This window comes from Piliocolobus tephrosceles, chromosome 6 (assembly GCF_002776525.5).
Source record: "Piliocolobus tephrosceles isolate RC106 chromosome 6, ASM277652v3, whole genome shotgun sequence".
NCBI classification, from domain to species: domain Eukaryota; kingdom Metazoa; phylum Chordata; class Mammalia; order Primates; family Cercopithecidae; genus Piliocolobus; species Piliocolobus tephrosceles.
In genome coordinates this window covers 109623937-109644708 of record NC_045439.1, presented here as the reverse complement: position 1 = coordinate 109644708, position 20772 = coordinate 109623937, and the positions used below count along the sequence as shown (strand labels likewise).

At 37.6% G+C, this 20772-nt stretch overlaps 1 protein-coding gene across 6 annotated transcripts in view; it reads right to left on the bottom strand.

Annotated features, from left to right (window-relative positions):
• Positions 1 to 20380, bottom strand: part of ZNF280D (zinc finger protein 280D) — a 102461-nt gene extending 82081 nt beyond the window's left edge. For 2 of the 6 annotated variants that reach the window (XM_023228632.1, XM_023228635.1), the window contains exon 1: positions 19757 to 20380. The gene's annotated coding sequence lies outside the window, so the exon portion shown is untranslated. The remainder of the gene's footprint in view (positions 1 to 19756) is intronic. The other 4 variants (XM_023228638.1, XM_023228637.2, XM_023228633.1 and 1 more) reach the window with 2 other exon arrangements.
• Between the last annotated feature and the right edge of the window lie 392 nt (positions 20381 to 20772).

Sequence of the window (20772 nt, the reverse complement as noted above, 5' to 3'; positions counted from 1 at the left end):
AATATACTGTTTGTATGGGGGAAAAATGAATTCCAAGTAACTGACTTAAAATAAAATCCATTCATTTATGGATACTGCCCACATAAATAATTATAATTCCTATTTTATAAATTTTTGGTTTCAGTTTTTATCTAAAATTAAACTATATCTTTTTCTATAAAAAAAATTAGAAATCAATGGAAATGTGGGTCTAAGTATTTTCACTATCTGAAATTTTCACTTTCATCCATTGATAGATATCACCTGATGTAATGTTGCTGTATTAAATAATATTAATACTGTATGTGATCTAGGACAGAGCACATACTATGGACACAGGTGTGCTATATACTAGACATAGTCCTCTTTACTCTCTGATAAGAAAAAAATTAAGCAATTTCACAAACTACAACTGCAGTGTATGAATATTTAAAAAAAGAATACCACACTACAAATCAGGAGAATCAAGTCATAGTACCAGCATGGCCACAACTTTCTGCCAAGTCATCTTCAATTCTAGCTCTCAGGCTATATTACAGTTCAACTGAAAAGATTCTGGCTTAATTCAGCTCAAAATCTATTGTATACTTTAAACATTCAGTAACCATGAAGAGTAAAACATGGTGAAGAATGAATGCCAAATTCAAATTCTGACTCAATCACTTATTACCCATATGATGTTGGACAAGTTAGCTAACCTAGTGCCTTGTTTACTGCTTTTTATATATACATTTACCATTTACATATACATATAAAATAAAAATAGACTTATGTCATTGGATTATAGTGAAGATTAAATGAGATAATATATATAAAACACATCTCAGTGCCTGGCACTATTTTTAACTCTGGGATAAATCCCATTTTAAAGAACTCTAGGCTGGGCACGGTGGCTCACGCCTGTAATTCCAGCACTTTGGGAGGCCGAGGCAGGCGGATCACTTGAGGTCAGGAGTTCAAGAACAGCCTGGCCAACATGGTGAAACCCGGTCTCTACTAAAAATTAAAACATTAGCCGGGCATGGTGGAGCGTGCCTGTAATCCAAGCTACTCGGGAGGCTGAAGCAGAAGAGTGGCTTTAACCAGGAGGCAGAGGTTGCAGCAGTGAGCTGAGATTGTGCCACTGCACTCCAGTCTGGGCAAAAGAGCAAGACTCAGCCTCAAAAAAAAAAAAAAAAGAACTGATCCCAATTCTATTATACTGGAATTTATGTGCTATCAGCTAAGTATTTCTTAAACTAATTAAAATATACAAAAAAGGCATTTCTAAACTAATTAAAATATACACCAAAAAACATTTTACCCTCATATAAACATAACACACTGTTAAATTATATACTGCTAATCTAACAGAATAAGTGTCCCATTCAAAAGTACCAACATATAAAAACTAACATTTAGATAAGGTATCTTTATACGATTTCTATTAAGAAAAAACATTCAGGCTGGGCATAGTGGCTCATGCCTATAATCCCAGCACTTCGGGAGGCCAAGGTGGGAGGATGGCTTGAGCTCAGGAGTTCAAGACCAGCCTGGGCAACAAGACAAAACCCCATCTCCACAAAAAATACACAAAAATTACCGGGAGTGGTGGCACATGCCCATGGTCCTAGCTACAAGAGGTCAAGGCAGCAGTAGGCCAAGATTGGGCCACTGCACTCCAGCCTGGGTGACAGAGTGAGACTCTCACTCCAAAAAAAAAAAAAAGAAAGAAAAGAAAAGAAAAAGCACTTATTCTACATGTATCTTAGTATTTTATTTTCTAAAAAATAAATAAATAAATAAATAGCTGGTAATTACAACACAAAAGAGATTATGAGGAACATGGTGAATGGTTAGTTTTTTTTTCTGAGATGGAGTCTTGCTCTGTTGATCAGGCTGGAGTGCAGTGGCACCATCTCAGCTCACTGCAACCTCAGCCTCCCAGGTTCAAGTGATTCGCCTGCCTCAGCCTCCCGAGTAGCTACAACTGTAGGCGCGCACCACCATGCCCGAATAATTTTGTATTTTTGGTACATTCGGGGTTTCACCATGTTGGCCAGGCTGGTCTCAAACTCCTAAACTCAAGTGATCTGCCCGCCTTGGCCTCCCAAAGTGCTGGCATTACAGGTGTGAGCCACCATGCCTGGTGGAATGGTTAACTTCTACAGCTTCCCCAATCCCATAAATTCAAGATATATAATCAATGAAATAATCCAAAAAATCATATTATAAAGTTAATCTTTCTTTTTGTCTCCCCACTGTAAAAATATTTTAATTGGGGATTACATTACAACCAAGAAGTTGGCAACACCAAAAAAAACAAGATATGATCAACTTAACAAAAAAAAGGTACAAAAAAGAAAACCATTTCAAATAGCAAAAATTTATACACAAAATAAGTATTGCACATAAAAATGAACTTCAACTAACTCATAAAGTTAGCTCAAGATATTGTTCTATCTATAAAAAAACTAACAATTTACTTATATACTTAAAATGAGTTTTTCGGTGGAATCATTTAGATGACACTGGCTTATTGGTTCAGTAAAGTTTGATCTTTCATTTTTTACTTTCAGAAATTTTCCAAGAAATCAGGCATTTAAGTCATTCTACTTAAATCAGCTTTTGTTTATATTTTATTTCATTTTATAAGCCATTCTTTAGTCTTTCTGTCACCAATGGCATACTGTAATGGAGGACTATCATTTTTGAATTCTAATCTCAAATGAATAGAACTTAAAGGATACAAAGTCAATTCTTAACTATGAATAACAATCTAATATTTCAAACCCTGATTTTGTGATCCCTCAAGCACTTCCAACTATCTGAAGAAAGTATTTGAAAATTAATTTTTATTTAATGTTCATCACCTTACAATCATATGAAATCTTTTGAGTAAAAACAGCAATTTTTAAAACTACTGTTGTATATCCCCTTACTATCCATCGCCTGTTGATTCCATTATGGTAAATTGGAAATTACTGTAACAGGATTAGAAAAGCAGTGAATGATGGTATCTACTTTGGCACCATCTGTGTGATAGAAAATGTAAATCATAAGGGATAATAATATAATCAAAGGAGAGACCTATGATTAAAATGATTTTATAAAATTTAGGGATTTAGCTATGAAATTTTATAAAGAAACTAACTTTTATATTTTTTATTTACAACCTTTAAGCAGATTAAATGTGAATCAATACTTCCATTTGTGCCTCAAGCATTTCTTACAAATGTTTTAGTGTTAGAAAACTAAGTATCTTTTTCAGAATCAGTCCAGTTGTTACTGTTAAAAACCAGTCTTATTCTTGAAAAGGGCACATTTGGACCACACAAAGTTCATTATTAAAAACACCTGATCAGCAGCTAAAACACTGCAGACAAAACACTGGATGATTATAGAATCTTTTTTTTTTTTTTTTTTTTTTTTTTGAGACGGAGTCTAGCTCTGTCGCCCAGGCTGGAGTGCAGTGGCGCGATCTCGGCTCACTGCAAGCTCCGCCTCCCGGGTTTATGCCATTCCCCTGCCTCAGCCTCCCGAGTAGCTGGGACTACAGGCGCCCGCCATCTCGCCCGGCTAGTTTTTTGTATTTTTTAGTAGAGACGGGGTTTCACTGTGTAGACCAGGATGGTCTCGATCTCCTGACCTCGTGATCCACCCGTCTCGGCCTCCCAAAGTGCTGGTTACAGGCTTGAGCCACCGCGCCCGGCGATTATAGAATCTTAAGAGACTTCAGAAGATAAATCTCACCCAATTTCTGAAAGATTCCAATTTTTATGAAGAATATTGTCTCCTGATAATAAGCACTCTAAGGAAGAAAAGACCTTTAAAAAGGGAATATATGGATACACCATAGTTTTTATTTTTAAAACAAACCAAAAATATCAAAAGTTATTTTTAAAAGATTACATATTTGAGAATCTTAACAATGAACAGGCAAAGAGAAGGGAAAAAGTTGGAATTCAGTCTTGAAAGAAGTGGCCTTCAAGGCGATCAGGACTAGAACAGGGAAAATCCAGGTCCTGGAAGAGGCTGCTCTTTCCAAGAAAAAAAAAAAGCAATGAGGCCAGCTTTCCCTGCCCATCTCCTAACTTACACAAAAAACTTCGTTCTCTGAAGGTAACTTATCAAATAATTAGCACTTTAATTCTCTGAAATTATGATAAATCTAGATGGATTCCTTAAAGCCAAAACAATTCTCCAAGTTAGTGAGCTCAATCAGACTTTGAAAGGACAATAAAATACTTAATAATATTAACGATTAAGAATTTGAAAAATAATATCTTTAATTGTTTTCTTTCTAATGCAAGGTGCAAATTGCAACACTTTTTTCACAGGATATGAAAAGGACCCTATCTCAAAAAGCTACCTTTTAGGGGGATTATGATGAATACATAAATATCTTATAAAAGAGGATATGGTTGCTGTAATTACAAAAACTAAAAGTGGTACAGCAGAGGTTCTTGATAAGGTGTTGGGGGCATCACAGAAATAAAAAAGTTAGCAAAATTTTGTGAATACTCAATTTCTGGAAAGGTAAGACAGTGCATCAAATTCTCATAACAGCCTATGAACCAAAAAGTTAAGAGTTTCCAGGTTAGGAGTTTGAATAAAAGCAATCACACTAGCCAGGGGTTAGGAAATACCCTATCATGGAAGAAACATATACATTAATCCTTAACGTAAAAATATTTTCACTAGCACTGTTTTTAAAAAAATAAAACATGTTTACTGAAAATAGTTCAAACATACAGAAGTATACAGAGTACAAAGAAAGAATCTATTCCCTCTCCTGCCCTATTCCCAATCCCACTCAGTAGTTTGGCGTGTGTGATGCAACAGATAATAGTGATTGAAGATAGAGTTGTGATTAAGGGGTAAAAAGGGTATTCGAATGCCTTGAATGACTTAACTAAGGGCAGTATTTACAGCAATAATTTGAAAAAAGCCTATCCTGTGTGCAGATTAAATTTATACATGAGTAGAGAGTGTAATACATGTAAACAAGCAGAATGAGGCTTTACGCAGTCTGTCCCTGGATCGAAAAACAAATGAAGGAATATGTTAAATAAATAAATAAATAAATGGAATGAAGTTTTAAAAGATCTCAATAAGAGAACGAATGGTAGTAACAGTTTTGTATTTGCCCCCCTCCAAAAAAATTAACAAAAATACAAATTGAAGATGTACTGCTGAAGATGTACCAGACAATCTATAAGACAGAAGGTCATTTATTCCAAAAGTATACAATTGGCCCTCCCTATCCGTGGTTCCACATCCACAGATTCAACCAACCATGGACTGAAATATTCAGAAACAAAACCAATAAACAGTAACAACAGAATAAAAAATGCAAATTTAAAAAATATATAACAATTATTTACATAGCATTTACTTTGTATTAGGTATCATAAGTAATCTGGAGATGATTTAAAGTATATGAGAGTGTGTGTATAGGTTATATCCAAGTACTACACCATGTTATATAAGGGACGTGAGCATCCTCAGATTCTGCTATCCACTGGGGTCCTGGAACCAATCCCTCATGAATACTAAGGGACAGCTGTACTGATTAAACACATACTGTGTGTCGGGTAGGAATACAACAACGAACAAAAATTAATACATAGTTATTGCATTCATGAAACCTGTAGTCTAGAGACAGGGACAAACACTCATACAAAGGGATGTAAAATGACAATGGTAAGTGCTATGAAGGTTATGAATCTGGAATTATAGCCAGTATAATCAAAATTGGTTTTGCCAAAAAAAGAAAAAAAGTGATGATTAAGTTGTTATTTGAAGAAAGGGTTGGAGTTAACTAGGCAAACAGGAAAAGGAAGGGAGGATTCCATGAAGAAGGAACTGCATGTGCAAAAGATCTATGGCAGAAGAAAGGCCAGCAAATATGAAAAGCTGCAAAGAAACCACTGTGACAAAAAAAAAAAAAAAAAAAGCAAGGAGTTACATGGGAAGAGATAAGACAACAGAGATAGACAAGAATTAAGAGTTAAACAATGAAGCACCTATGGACTGTGTTAAGAAATTCTGTCCTTATCCTAAGAACAATGAAAAACCATTGAGGGATTTTAAGTGGGGACTGATATCAGATTTGTGACACAGTGTCAAAATAACAAAATTTGAGAATTAAATCAGAGAGAAGGTCATTTTACCCTATTCTATACTAATCAACACCCCCACTTGAAATACTACATATTGGTCATGATTCTTTCAACTATAAGTAACAAAAACCCAACTCAAACTGGCTTATGCAAAAGGATACTTATTGGCTCATTTGTAGAAAAAACTAGACATAATTCAAACAGTATCATGTGAATCTGGTTTCTTTCTCCATTCCTGGGCTTCCTCTGTATTGATTCTATCCTCATAATCTCCATTGAGGATGACTGTAACAGCTCCAGTCTAACACTCTGCAATACTGAAATCCAGGACAATGACAAGAGACCCAGTTATTATTGGAGTTGGTTTGCTTGGCTAAAATTACATGCCCTTCCCTAAGCCAATCACTAAGGGAATGCTAAGGCATTGTGATAGGTTTGGGCTTACATCACATGCTCTCCCTGGTGCCAGAGGGAGAGCCTTAATCAAAAAGCACAAGAATAAAGATTGGAGGACAGAATGGTTTTCCAAAGGAAAATCAAGTAAGGGTAAATAGATGCCGGGTGGCAAAAATAACAGATGTCCACTACAAGGAATTCAGAACTAGAGCTTTGTCTAAGTCAAGTTGAAAGGACTAAAGTCCTAAAACACATGAGACTATAGGGTGGGAGAAGTAAAAGCTATTTATGGAAATTTTAAAGTTTGTCATGAGAAAGAAGGAAAGAAGGTGACTTGATCTTTGTGTGGCTCAAGTAACAATAACAACAGTAATATTTACTTGTTTTGAGCAAACTAGAGAATTGCTAGTATTGAGCTTTAACATTACTTCATTCCTTACATTCTACTATGTTACCATCACTATAAATTATACAATATAATGATAAATATATAATTATAAAATAATTGTAATTAGTATACAATTATTAACATTAGCTAACACTAAATGCATATATTATTTCATCTAATCCTCAAAAACTCCTATGAGGTAAACACTATCATCATCCTCTGTTTACAGCTGTGGAAATTTAGTTATTCAGGGTAAGTACCTCACCCAAAGTAACAAAACTTAGTAAAGGAGCAAGGATTCAAACCCAGGCACTTCTAAGGCTGAATATTTCAGATATGACACTATTTGCCTCCACCAGGAATATTGGAATATTTGGAATACCAAATTACAGGGAGGTAAACTTCATCTCAATATAAGAACAAAACAATTAGCAGTTAAAATATCAAAAACTAAGACGAACTCTAGGTGAGAAAGCTCACCAAAATATGAAAAATTTAAGCATTATGTGATTGAAAACTTTCACTTTCAAGACACCTTCAAGAACCCTTCCAACCCTAATACCGTAAATATTTCCACCTAGTAGAGGTATGTAATTTTCTGCATAGACTGAAAGATATGGAAGATTTTTTATTATTTCACTAAAAAAAATTATTCTAATTAGATATGTTGAATTATGAAACTTCATCTTTGAATTGGCAATAAAATATTTGGTAATCAACCTGCTACATCCAAATATTTTCTAGGACCTTGCAAGTACAATATAATGAATGAAGCAGTTAGGTTGAAGCTCAACACTGAGAATAAAAGTCTTGAGTTTATTCAAAACAAGTAAATTCTTTAAAAAAAGTAACATCCAATAATCTTAAATTAATTTCATTTTAATAAAGATGTTTGATGGCTTAAATCAAAACTCTCAATGAAATCACCTGCTTCACAGACACAGATTCAGATCAAACATCTCAAATATTACAGCATCATGATAACTCAACCTTTTACAATTTTAACATTTTTGTAAACGCAAAGTTCTTTTAATATACTATTAACACATAGAAAGGCTGTGCTTCAACAGACTACTTAAATCTACAAATGAATCTAAATCAGTACGGTTATTAAAAGCTTTGATATGAACGAAAACTTTTTCACACAGGGTACAGGGAATCTCTTCATCACTTCCTCTTCACCCAACTATAACCTCCTGCAAACCTGATCCAGGTTGCAAACCACCTGCTCTAGTTACTGCTACCCACTTTGTCAGTCAAAACTGAGCTGAGCACAGCAGGGCAGCTATAGCATTATCTACTCCACAGTACTTTACTAAAAGCAAGTATCCACCTGAAGATCCCAAAAACCCTCCCAATAGCCAGATCAAATTACCTTTTCTTCATTTGCATTTTCCTTGTTTATCTCGCAGCATTTTAACCCCATTTCTTGAAATACCATGCTCAGTAATTTTCTATACACCAACAGTCCTGTGTACTCACCTACTCCTTTTTAACTCTTTACAGATTCTCCAGATGACTTTCTCCTTAAATAATGTAAAAACAGGTTTTCCACAAAGTTTACACCTCAGTCCTACATAAACTGTTCCCCACAGCAGATCTAATAAATCCCATAGTCTCAGCTATCAACTGTCAACAGCAGCCTATATGATCAGAAAATAATCACCTCTGCTATAGTTTGAATGTTTGTCTCTCAAACCTCATGTTGAAATTTGATCTCCAATGTTGCAGGTAGGGTAATGAGACGTGTTTGGATGGAAGAGACAAATCCCTCATGAATGGCTTGGTGCTGTCCTCATGGTAATGAGTGAATTCTCAGTCTATTAGTTCCCACAAGAAATGGTTGTTTAAAAAAAAAAAAAAAAAAAAAAAAGCCTGAGAAACCTCCCTCCTCTCTTTCTCTCACTTCTTCTCTCTCACCTTATAAATTGCTACCCACACAGCTTCCCCTTTGTTTTTCCATGAGTGGATGCAGCCTGAGGCCCTCACCAGAAGCCAAGCAGATGCTGGTACCACGCTACTTGTACAGCTTGCAGAACCATGAGCCAAATAAACCTTTTTTCTTTATAAAATGCGCAACCTCAGGGATTTATTTATTTATAAGAACACAGACGGAGAAAGATAACCTGACATCTCATCTAAGTCACAGTCCTTCCTCTTTTACTACTGAAAACTGCTATCTAGATATTTAAACACACCTCAAATTCAGTACATGCACATCTTGGAGACATTGAGGGCTCTGTCCCAGACCACCACCACCACAATAAAGTGAATATTGCAATAAAGCAAGTCACACGCATTGTTTGGTTTCTCAGTGAATATAAAAGTTAGGTTTACAACTATAGTATAGTCGAAATGTGCAATAGCATTGTCTCTAAAAAAACAACATATATACCTTAATAAAAACTACTTTATTGCTAAAAAAAGATAAAGCTCATTTGAGCCTTCAGTGAGTCATACATAATCTTTTTGCTGGAGGAAGGTCCTGCCTCCATGTTAATGGCTGCTGACTAATCAGGGTATTGGTTGGCTGAAGGTTGAGGTGGCTGTGGCAATATCTTAAAATAGAAATTATTTCTACAGTATTATTCATAAAAGCCAAAAAAAAAAAGCAGAAACCACCCAAATGTTCAACTAATAAATAAAATGTGGTATATCAATACAATGTTGCATTATTTAGCATTTTTTTAAAATGAAGCACTGATACATGCTACAATATGAGGCCTTGAAAGTAAAAGAAGTCGGTCACACATTGTTTGATTCTATTTATATCTAATATCCAGAATAATGGGTAACAGGTTTCCTTTTGAGGAGCTGAAAATATTATGGAATTAGACAGTGTTGATAGTTGTACAACACTATCAATGTACTAAATGCCACTGAATTGTACATTTTTAAATGGTGAAATGATGTTATATGAATCTTACCTTAAATTATAAAAGTTAGTTTTACTTTTGCATTTCCCTTTTTCTACTAATGAAACTGCCATCCTTCTGATCTTGAACCCCTGGAGGTTTTTTTTCAATATCTCCCTCTTTTAATTATATCTAGTCAATTCCCCAGTCCTATAGACTTCCTTCAAAATATTTCCCACATTACCCTTGCCTCTCCATCCACTCAATACTTAGCCAGGCCCATAGAACCTCACACCTAAAGTGAAACAGATTTACTTTATAAGATTCACTTTATACAGTTGCTCCTTAGCTTATGATGGGGTAATGTCCTGATTAAACCCATCATCATAAGTTGAAAATGCATTCAATACACCTAAAACACCGAACATCACAGCTTAGTCTAACTTACCTTAAACGTGCTCAGAACCCTTACATTAGCCTGCAATTGGGCAAAATCATCTGACATCATAGTATACTATATGTTATCAGTTGTTTACCCTCATGATCATGTGGGTGACTGGTAGCTGCAGCTTGCTGTTGCTGCCTAGCATCACAATATGGTATCATACCATATATCACTGGCCCGGAAAAAGATCAAAATTCAAAACTTGAAGTACAGTTTCTACTAAATGTATACCACTGTCACACCATCATAAAGTCAAAAAACCTTAAGTTGAACCATCTTAAGGTGGGTGTCTGTACTTGGTCTCTCCGCATCCAGATTTTTGCTTTCATCTCTTCAATAAAGAGCCCCCAAATTAACAATTCACTAAAATAATGCTTTCATTCTGTCATTTACCAATTCCAAATTCTTTAATAACTTCCCATCAACCTATGCAGAGCTGGGTTACGTTATCCTACTGCTAAAAGCTTCTAGGTGCAGTGAGGTGCAGAATAGGTCAAACGCTTTAGGAGCCAGCACTTTAAACAGTTGTTGTCACTGCCAGCCTGTAAAGCTAGCCTGCACTGTCTAGCCCAAATAGAAGAGAACATGTAATTCTGAGATAAAAAGGCTGAGGGTGAAGTGAGGGAAAACCAAGGCACCATATCTTATAAAATGAATACACGGTATCTGGCACCCAGTATTATTCCAATCAATAAAATGAACTTTTTATAAGACTTGATTTCTTCATCTGTAAAGGATGGATGATGATACCACCACCTTTTCCAAAGAAGTATTTGTTCTGATGATGGAATATGATACCTGTGAGCATACTTTATAATCTCTTAAACACTACAAAAAAAGAAATCAAAGAATAGAAAGACATCTCTTGCGTATAACTTCTCAAATGAACAGACACTACAATGTAGTGTCACCAAAGTAGTGCCAGTTTTCTTATTTACCTTTTTCTATTCAATAAAGTTGTCAGATCTATTTTTTTTTTTCTCATGGAATGTAAGAAAGCTATTTCCGTGTTGCATTTTGCTTATGAGGGCCTTTCTAGCAGCAGTCAGCAATCCTGTATAGCTGAGAGTCAGATAATCTTAAACCTTGAGTAGGAAAAGCAGAGCAAGTAAAAAAACAAAGCAAGAGATACAACAGAGATTAGGATTATACCTAAAACCCCCAGACCTCTCCCAAGCCCCTCCAGGCTTAGCTTAGACTTGCCAAAGGTAACCCACAAAATAAGGAACACACAGGAGTGAAGCCTAGAAGCAAGGGGCAAATTAGTTCATAGACTAATCATCTTTGCTTTGGTGACTGGCCCTAGTCAAAATGCGTATCAACTGAACGGCATTCAGTTAATAATGTTAAAAAAAAAAAAAAAATCCCAAACCTGACCAAAAAAAGATGTGTGGTTGACTAATCTTTATGGATGGAATCTTTGCCTGGGAGTCCACAAACCCCAAACCTGAGAAATTTTTTTCAATATGCATTCATTTACTTAAAGATGATAACAATGGAAGCATTACATATCAATATATTTTTACAAAAAAATAAGTGTACTTCCAAAACAAAAAATTTGGAGAAGAGTGGTATTGTTTTACATTTTTGCTACATTTTTGCATACCTCATTAATATGTCTTAATAGACAGCTGGATTCTCTTACCACCTTCTGCATTCAACCTGTTGCACTACACTCTTCCATTGAAGTGAAGAAAATACAGCTTCACAAGAAAAATATGTGGTAAAGGGAGGAACTGGTAGAATCCTTCAAAGTGTCTCAAGCCAAAGACCACATTTAGAGAACTACTGTACTAGAGAAACACAAGTCAAAGCCCCTTTTAAAAAAGAAAGCTAAATTACTATACTGGCTGGTCAAAAATGTGTAAGTTACATAACAATCCAAAAAGTAAAGCAGTAATTTTAAACTGTTGGGTAATATTCAGGTGATTAAAAACACTAAGAAAAAGTATTTATTGAACATTAATTACATGTAAGGCATTGTATTTACAAACACAAAGAAGCAAAGCATACATCATCCCAAAAATCACTTTGTCTTCATCCTGTTACACAAAACCAGAAAAACAGGAATGTTTGCAAAGAAAATGACTGAAATGAAATACACTTTTGGTGTAATCCATTTAACCAAAAAGTCTAAATACAACACCTGATATGCCAGGGTTCCAATTAATAATTTTTTATTATGAAAGGTCTCTGAAGGTAAAGCTTGGAAGAAAGGTTAAAAAAAAAAAAAAAAAAAAAAAGCTGGTAACAACAAAAAAACTTTAGAAAGAAACCTCAAGGAATAAATTTCTAGGTACTGCCTGTATTCATTAGAAATGTATTAAAGTACAACAGGCTAAAAAAATCTATTATGGAAGTAGAAGAGGCAGGTAAGTTTAATGTGTGTATTGGAGAGGGGTGGAACTCTAACTGTCCAAATTAACCATTGAAGTTCAGTGTACTATCAGAGTCCAAAGGAAACTATTTTAGCTTATTTTCTTTCTTCAGCAGTTACCACTTAGAAAGACTGACATTTTATTATTCACATTGTTTCTTAGAGATCTTTTAAAAAAGAGGGGAAAATTTACTTACTACTTTTAAATAAATTAAAACTCTTTATATCTTATAATTCTTACGTGGGTCTATAACAGAATCCTTTAATCAATTTAAAATACGTTATGGGACGTTAGTGACTTTATTTTTCCTACATCTTGAAATATTTTGCTAACTCCATCATTCTAGGTATTATTTCACCATTGTTCATCAATTAATCCCAACTACGCTAAAAAAATAAGAAAATGGGACTGCCTAAAAGAATAATAGTGAAATAAATCATCACTAATGCATTAGCCTTCATTTTTCTCATTTATTTTCCAGTTTTCTTATAGTTTTGCAAAAATATTGCATCAACTTTCAAAGATGTATGGAAAACTGAAGACATTTTTGTAGTCTGTCAGGGAGGGAAAACAATTCCTCTATCATCTTTGGTTCAGTACCTCACGGCCTGTGAATTATGAAACTATGAAAAGATAGATTCGCAAGAGAAGAAGCATACAATTTTTATTAGTATTTACATGCACAGGAGTTCACAGAAAAGAAGTAAAACTCAAACAAGTAGTTAGACATAGGGGCTTTTATACTATTTTAACTCCCCCAAAAAAGGGAACTTGGAATTTCAGGGACAATAAACCATGGGAAAGTGGCTAGAAAAAGATGGGAGAACTAATGGAAGATAACGGTTGTTTCAGTAAAGTTTGTTTACACAAACTCATCTCTGCCTTGACTCTCCATCTCAAGGGAAAAGAGTTGCTCTTCCCTCCCTGTTATAAGAAGGAAACTGGCTGGGCGTGGTGGCTCATGCCTATAATCCCAGCACTTTGGGAGGCAGAGGTGGGCAGATCACCTGAGGTCAGGAGTTTGAGAGCAGCCTGGCCAACATGGCAAAATCCCCTCTACTAAAGATACAAAATTAGCCAGGCATGGTGGTGCACGCCTGTAGTTCCAGCTACTCGGGAGGCTGAGGCAGGAGAATCACATGAACCTGGGAGGTGGAGGTTGCAGTGAGCCAAGATCATGCCATTGCACTCCAGCCTGGACAAGAGCAAGACACCGTCTCAAAAAAAAAAAAAAAAGAAAGAAAGAAAGATAAAGATAGAAATTAATGCCCTGCTACTACCTGGCAAATAAGGGGAGGGCACAGAACTCTTCATGCATCTATTGATTCTCACTTCCCTTCAACTCAAAATAATCCTTATGCTTAATAAGTGGCATATTCTGATCCCCTTCACCTGTTTTTAGTTTTCACTGAATACAGTTAAGAACTCAGACTTCATTTTCTGACCAAAATGGAAGAGAAGAAAATTAACAGAGGAAGGCACTTCACAACTATTAGATAAACCAGAAGATTAACACAAAGATGGATAGCACACTTTAGACTCTTAATGATGGTAGTGAAAATGAGTTTGTAAGGGAAATTTCAGACTGAGTCCTCAGATGAGTTATTCTAGACAAATTCTCTCAATCTTAATCGATGAGAGAACAACGTATTTCTAAAAACAAGGAAATACGGCCTTCTCATTCAGCGGGAAGAACTTCATCACACAATATTTTTACATTAAGAATATGGACCATGCTGTTCTGCTCAAGGAAAACGTGACAGTCTTTGATCCCTTACAAGTGTGTGCTAAAATTTTACTTAATACAATTTTGTTTTTAAGAGACAGGGTCTCACTCTGTCACCCAGGCTGGAATGCAGTGGCACAATCGCAGCTCACTGCAGCCCAGACCTTCCAGGCTCAAGTGATCCTCCCACCTTAGCCTCCCAAGTATTTGGGACCACAGGCATACGCCACTACACCCAGCTAAGTTTTTATTTTTTGTAGAGACAAGATTTCCTTATGTTGCCCTGGCTGGTCTTAAACTCCTAGGCTCAAGTAATCCCGCCTTGGCCTCCCAAAGTGCTGGGATTATAGGCATAAGTCACCACACCCAGCCTTGATACAACGTTTAAGTGCACAAGTATTGGATGCAGGTGTATGCAAAGGTGACTGGAAGGAACCAGAAAATGCAGACATTTTAAAAAATTCATTGGATTGATCATTCTAATTAGTTATTTATAAATCTGAAATTGAAAATAACTTGCAATTGTGGAGCAAAGAAGATAGATGTACTGTCTTCAACAAAATTATGAACTATCAAAGGTTTCAAAAACTCTTCCAGTATCGCATTTTGATGATGTACATGCAAAAAGACAACCCAGAAGCAATGACAAGCAAGAACCTATTAGGGAAGCATTTGAAATTTACAATCAGTATTCCTAAGACAAATAGTTCCAGGGTCATGTATGAAAGTTGCTAAGTACAGACAGTCTCCAACTTGAGATGGTTCAACTTAAAACAATTTTTCAACTTTATCATGGTGTCAAAGTGCATTCATTACTTCAAATACTCATACAACCATTCTGTTTTTCCCTTTCAGTACAGTACTCAATAAATTACATGAGATATTCAACACTTTATTATTATAAGTTTTGAGTTAGATGATGTTGCCAAACTGTAGACTAATGTAAATGTTCTGTGCATATTTGAGGTAGGCTAAACCAAGGTATGATGTTCAGTATGTTAGGTGCATTAAATACATTTTCAACTCATGATACTTTCAACTAATGATGGGTTTATCAAGGATGTAACCTATCGTAATTCAAGGAGCATCTATAATTAATTCCATTCAGATGATGTTGCCCATTTCAGGTAGAAATACCTTCAAAGGTGAAAAACATGAAATGAAAATCTGAGCAACAGGTGACAATGAAATATGATGAGCTTGGACAATGTAGATCTATACAGAGATTTGGAAAAGGCATGAGAGTAGAATCCAGATTGATATATAAGAAATGACAGAAAAATTTCAACTCTGTCAGACGTATAACTTGTGACAAATTTTTTACAAATTTAGACTTGGCTGAATATCATACAGCATCAAACTCTCCTTGTTGGTACTCTTAGGAAGAACAGCATTGAACTTCTATGAATTTTCACAAATGGAAAAGCAAAAGAAGTCAATTGCACAAAATCTGGATTTTGGATATACTTCATGAATCTTATTGTCCTAAGGAAAACTATACCTACCCAGAATTCCCAGCTCAATTAATCTCAACCATCAATGAATTTTAAATACTTACATAAATTAACCTGAAGTGATCTGTATTACAAAAAGACTACAGGAGTGATACATTCAAAAAGTGGGTCAGAAACAATACTTGGAAGAGAATGACTTGAAGATGGCTTATGACTGGTATTAGTTCAGAGTATACTTTCATTGTATGGGAAAAGCTTCAGTTACAAAACTGTAAGTTACCAAGAAGAAATTCCTCATGCAACTAGGAAAATAACTTGCAGAAACTAGGAAGGGAATGTTGTCTTATCCTTTAACCAGAATGATTTTTGCACATATCTGACAATGGGAAGAAAGGAGGATGTTCTTCGTATAGATACAAAAACTCAGAGAGGAAAAAATGGGTGTTATTAAATAATAAGAATGTTCACATAAAGCGTTCAAATGTGATGTATATTTGTTGTAGGGGTGTTATGTAATTAATGCATGAAATAGATATTTTGTTTTTTATTTTTCTAAGTATATACAAAGAGATTTGCTATATTTAAATTCTTATTAAAAGCTCCAATAAGTTGTTTTACATTTTTACTCCTATAAATTATACATAACAACTTAAAATGCAAAAACGTAACAGTCCCTTTTGACCCAGATGATAGTGATAATTGTATACTTTTCCTCCTATACTGAAGGTTAAGAGAATCCTTAAAATTGCCTTGGAGAAATGAATTAGAATTCTAAACATACAATTTTTGATACAAGGCACTAAGTAAATCAAGTCATTATTTAAATCACTATTTAAAGAAACCTGACTGAAAATTCAAACAGTTTTTAATTGTTCTCTAAAGCAAGAAAAAAACTATTCAGGATTCATATATTTAATTAGTGAATATATCAAAAACATTCCTCAACTTCCAAAACTTGCTTTTGGAATAACAAAATATGTTGTCAATAGAAATTTCCAATTTCCTGTCACCTAAAACTACAGCTGACTTTTCATTTGTGAAAATTGCTATTTCAGTGAGCCAGTGCTGATTAATAAAACACTGGAATGAAAAAGGACTGGATTAGTAGCCTAACTGGACAGATGTTCCAGTTGAAGCACTTGCAATCCTTCAACATCAAACTACTTCAGAACTTTTCTATTTAACATAGCTTACTACTGCTAAAATGGTCCTAGGCAAACTTTCAAAGAAGGCAAAGTCTACTTTCTGCCTCCTCTCTCCTAGTGTCCCTAGGCTCTGATGCCGACACACAGTAGCATTCCAAGTTCCCTAAAGTAGATAGGTTAGCATTTCCTCCAGAATTGTCTCCACTCCTCCTCCTTCCTAACTTCCAAACCCATACCTAAAGGACTGCTCCTAACTGTGTTTATCAGATTACTGCAGGTAAATTCTTACCCTAATGCCAAAATATCACACCACAAATTACTTGCTAATTGCAGAAGGAAATGCTTACAATGGCAAGATAGCCTGTCAAATTTAGGATTATTAATAAGACAAGCCTACTTTATGTGCCTTTGGATGTTGTATGCAATGAAGTATACTGCATGACTTACAAAGTATTCCTGTCAAAAAAAAATATTAAACCTGAATATATTCAAGCCTTTAGACCCCAATTCCAAGTTTACAGAAAACAGGATAGAGGGAACAAATTTAAACACTATGAGGAGGAACTATCACTAAAACATGGAATATGGGTTATTCTATAAGACTACAGACCTGGTCTCTTCAAAAGATCAATGTCACCCAGTGCTGTGGCTCACATCTGTAATCCCAGCACTTTGGGAGGCCGGGGCAGGTGGATCACTTGAACCCAGGAGTTTGAGACCAGCCTAGGCAACACTGCAAAACCACATCTGTACAAAAAATAAAAAAATTAGCTGGGTGTGGTGGTGTGCTCCTGGGTTCCCAGCCACTCAGGAGGCTGAGGTGGGAGGATGGCTTGAGCCCAGGAAGAAGGTCAAGGATGCAGCGAGCCAAGACTGCTCCACAGCACTCCATCCTGGGACACAGAGCAAGTACCTATCTCAAACAAACAAACAAACAAAAACGATTGAAAAGGAATTTCGAAGAAATGGAGGGAAATGTGAATATCTACTACACCACATTAGATTGTAAGGAATATTCTTCACTTTCTTAAGTGTGATTGTGGTACTGTTACACAGAAAAATGGCCTTGATCTCTTATGAAATACATACTGACACACATACGGCATTTAGGGCTGAACTGTCATATCCGTAACGCACTTTGAAATGTTCAGAAAACAGAATGTGAGGTAAGTGGAAAATGCAAATATGGCAAAAAGCGTTAAAACTAGGTGGTAGGTATGGTGTTCAAATGGGCTATTTAACTTTTCAATATTTTTGAAAAAAATAACAAGTTGCAAAGTTAATAAATTAATTCGAAAATAAAAACATAAAAGCCAGGCTAGATGATGCACACCTGTAATCCCAGCTAGGGAGGCTAAGGTGAGAGGTCAGCTTGCACCCAGGAGTCTGAGACCAGCCTGGGCAACATAACACCTGCATTTCAAAAGTAAAACATAAAAATACCAACGAAAGGGCAATTGAGTAGTATTTCTTAAAATCTTTAGGTGAGCCTCCTTGCCTATTCTCATCTACTTCGTTCCCACAAAAATGGTATATACTAGCGTTGAGCACTGAAGAAGGAGTCAGAAGACCTACGGTTCTATTAATATAATTGGCCTTGGCTCTTCCTAGTTAGTGACCTCATTAAAGTCCTCTCCCTGAGGCTGTTTCCTTGCCTGCAAAATGATTCCCGCAACCCAGACCACTTCAAAAGGGTTTGCTAAGAGATACAAATCAGGGGTTATCAAAGAAAGAAACTAAAGCAAGACACAATTACAACGGTATTTGTAGTGATGTTAAAACATCAGAGGCACACAGCCCTAACAATGGTATAAGCAAACCAGTGCCTTCCCTGGTTAAGTTTCTGCGTGGAGACAGCTGGAGTTGGCACAGTAGTCCCCCAAAGCAGGACACCTGACAGATGCTAAGAGGCAGCTTTTGTGCTTTAAAACTCTCCTTCCAGCGTTTTATTTTGTTTCGTGGCACTAAAAAAGACAAATTCTGTCCAAACCTGAAAACAATACAGCCAAATATTTAAGATGATAGATTTTTTTTTTTTTTAAACTAACAAATCTTCGCAAACAAAGACCTTTGGCCAAAGGTCTCCCGAGCTTGCAGAAGCGGGTTCACCTTGACGTTTTTCCTCTCCAGCAGATTTCTCCTTAAAAGCGTTAAAACTTGAGATAAGTTGGGAGGAACTCCTTCCATCGCTGGAGCAGGCTAAAACCTCAGAGTGAGATCATTCTTTCCGTCTCAGTAAGTGAACCTTGCAAAGCTCAGAAAATTGTCTCTCCAACTCCACGTTTCTCCTCAGGGCCCTTCTTCTGTAGACAATAACGGGAATTCTATGGCAGAGCAGGGGAGGTCCCTTTGACAAAAATGAGGGTGCAAACGTGGAACGACCGGTCATCTGGGCAAAACGAGGGGCCCTGTGCCTGCAAATCCCGAACCCCCTTTTGGTCTCCTGTCCTACGACTGAAGAGACACGGGGGTGGGCTGTGGTGTGAGAAGCATGGGTCTTGGCCAAACATCGGCACAAAATGTACCAAAGGGAGTTGCCTCCAGAGAGAAAAGCCAAAACCAGGCTGGGGACAAACAGGCGCACAGGCCTGGGAGGGGAGGTGGCGGAGGAGCAGAAGGCGGCGGCCTGCGCGGCCCAGGCCTGCAGCAGCCGAGGCGGCTGCCGCGTTGCGCCGGGATCCCTCCTCCCCCGCCTGGGCCGACGCAAGATGGCGGTCCGGCCGCCGCCGCGCAGCCGGTCTCCTCCCCCGCGCCCTGGGCGCTCCCGACGACCCGCGCCGGCCTCAAGACCCCCAGTCCAGCGCCCCCGGAGTGAGGCGGCGCAGGCCGCGCGGGAGGGCCTCTGCCTGCTGCAGCGCAGGGCGGGCGGGGGCGGGGGGCGCTTACCGTGAGCGGAGCGGATCGGCCTGACTGGAGCCCTGAGGAGGAGGAGAAAGAGGAGGAGGAAAAGGAGGAGCACGAAAAACTACACTGCGGCGACGGCGGCGGCTCCCATTGCGGAGCTGGCAGCCGAGCCGTGGAAAGGGGGGGCTCTCGTGCAGCCGGCGCGCTGCCTCATGGGTAGGCTCCGGGTCAGCCTCCCCGTGTCCGAGCTCCCTGTCTTCTTGCCTACGCGGGAGGCGGGCACCGGCATGTGCGCCGCGTCGCGGGCCCTCGAAGACCCACGCGCTCCGCCACGCGCCGGTCGGGGGCGAGGGCCAGGGCCTTTTCCCCATGTGGGTACGAGCTGCTCGGTGGTGTGGGCGGGCGGCAGCCCCAAAATCCGGACTCTCGGAATTTGCAGGCGAGGAGCCGTGCGTTCCGGGCCCTCCGCGTACGTAACGACCCCCAGTCCGTTGACTTGGAAAGTGAAAAGGTCACGGGATAGAACCGCCGTTCGAAAGAATCACGGAGGCTGCAGGGCGAAGACTAAACCAGAAGAGAAAAAGGAATCGTCCGTTTCTTTTCATAATTGGCTGATTTTACCAAGTCTGTTTTTAAATGTGTGGTTTTGCTTGCGTCCCCTGTCGAAGGCAAATACGAAGAGACGAATCTCTACATTTAGCGTTTCATTTGGGGCACAGGAATTGCAAGTTCAGGTTATTACAAATACAGGGTGGTCTTCAGTATGTGAGAAGAACAAAGAGGAGTTAGGGGGTTTTATTAAAAAAAAAAAAAAGTTATCTATTGTTTTTCCAGAAAGTTCATTGACATTTAGTAAAGTTTTGGGCAGCTGGTTAGTTCTGATTGGTGAGTGAAGGGGTTTGGTAAAACTTGCCCTACAGCTGCAGCAGGTTCTTTCAGAATCTAAAACCTGAAGATAAAACTTGTTTCAGGTTACAGCAGGTGGTTTCAGCAGCCAGGCTTGCAGAGAATTCCATTCTTGGAGCAATGTTATGTGCCCTGAGGGCTTCCCTCACCAC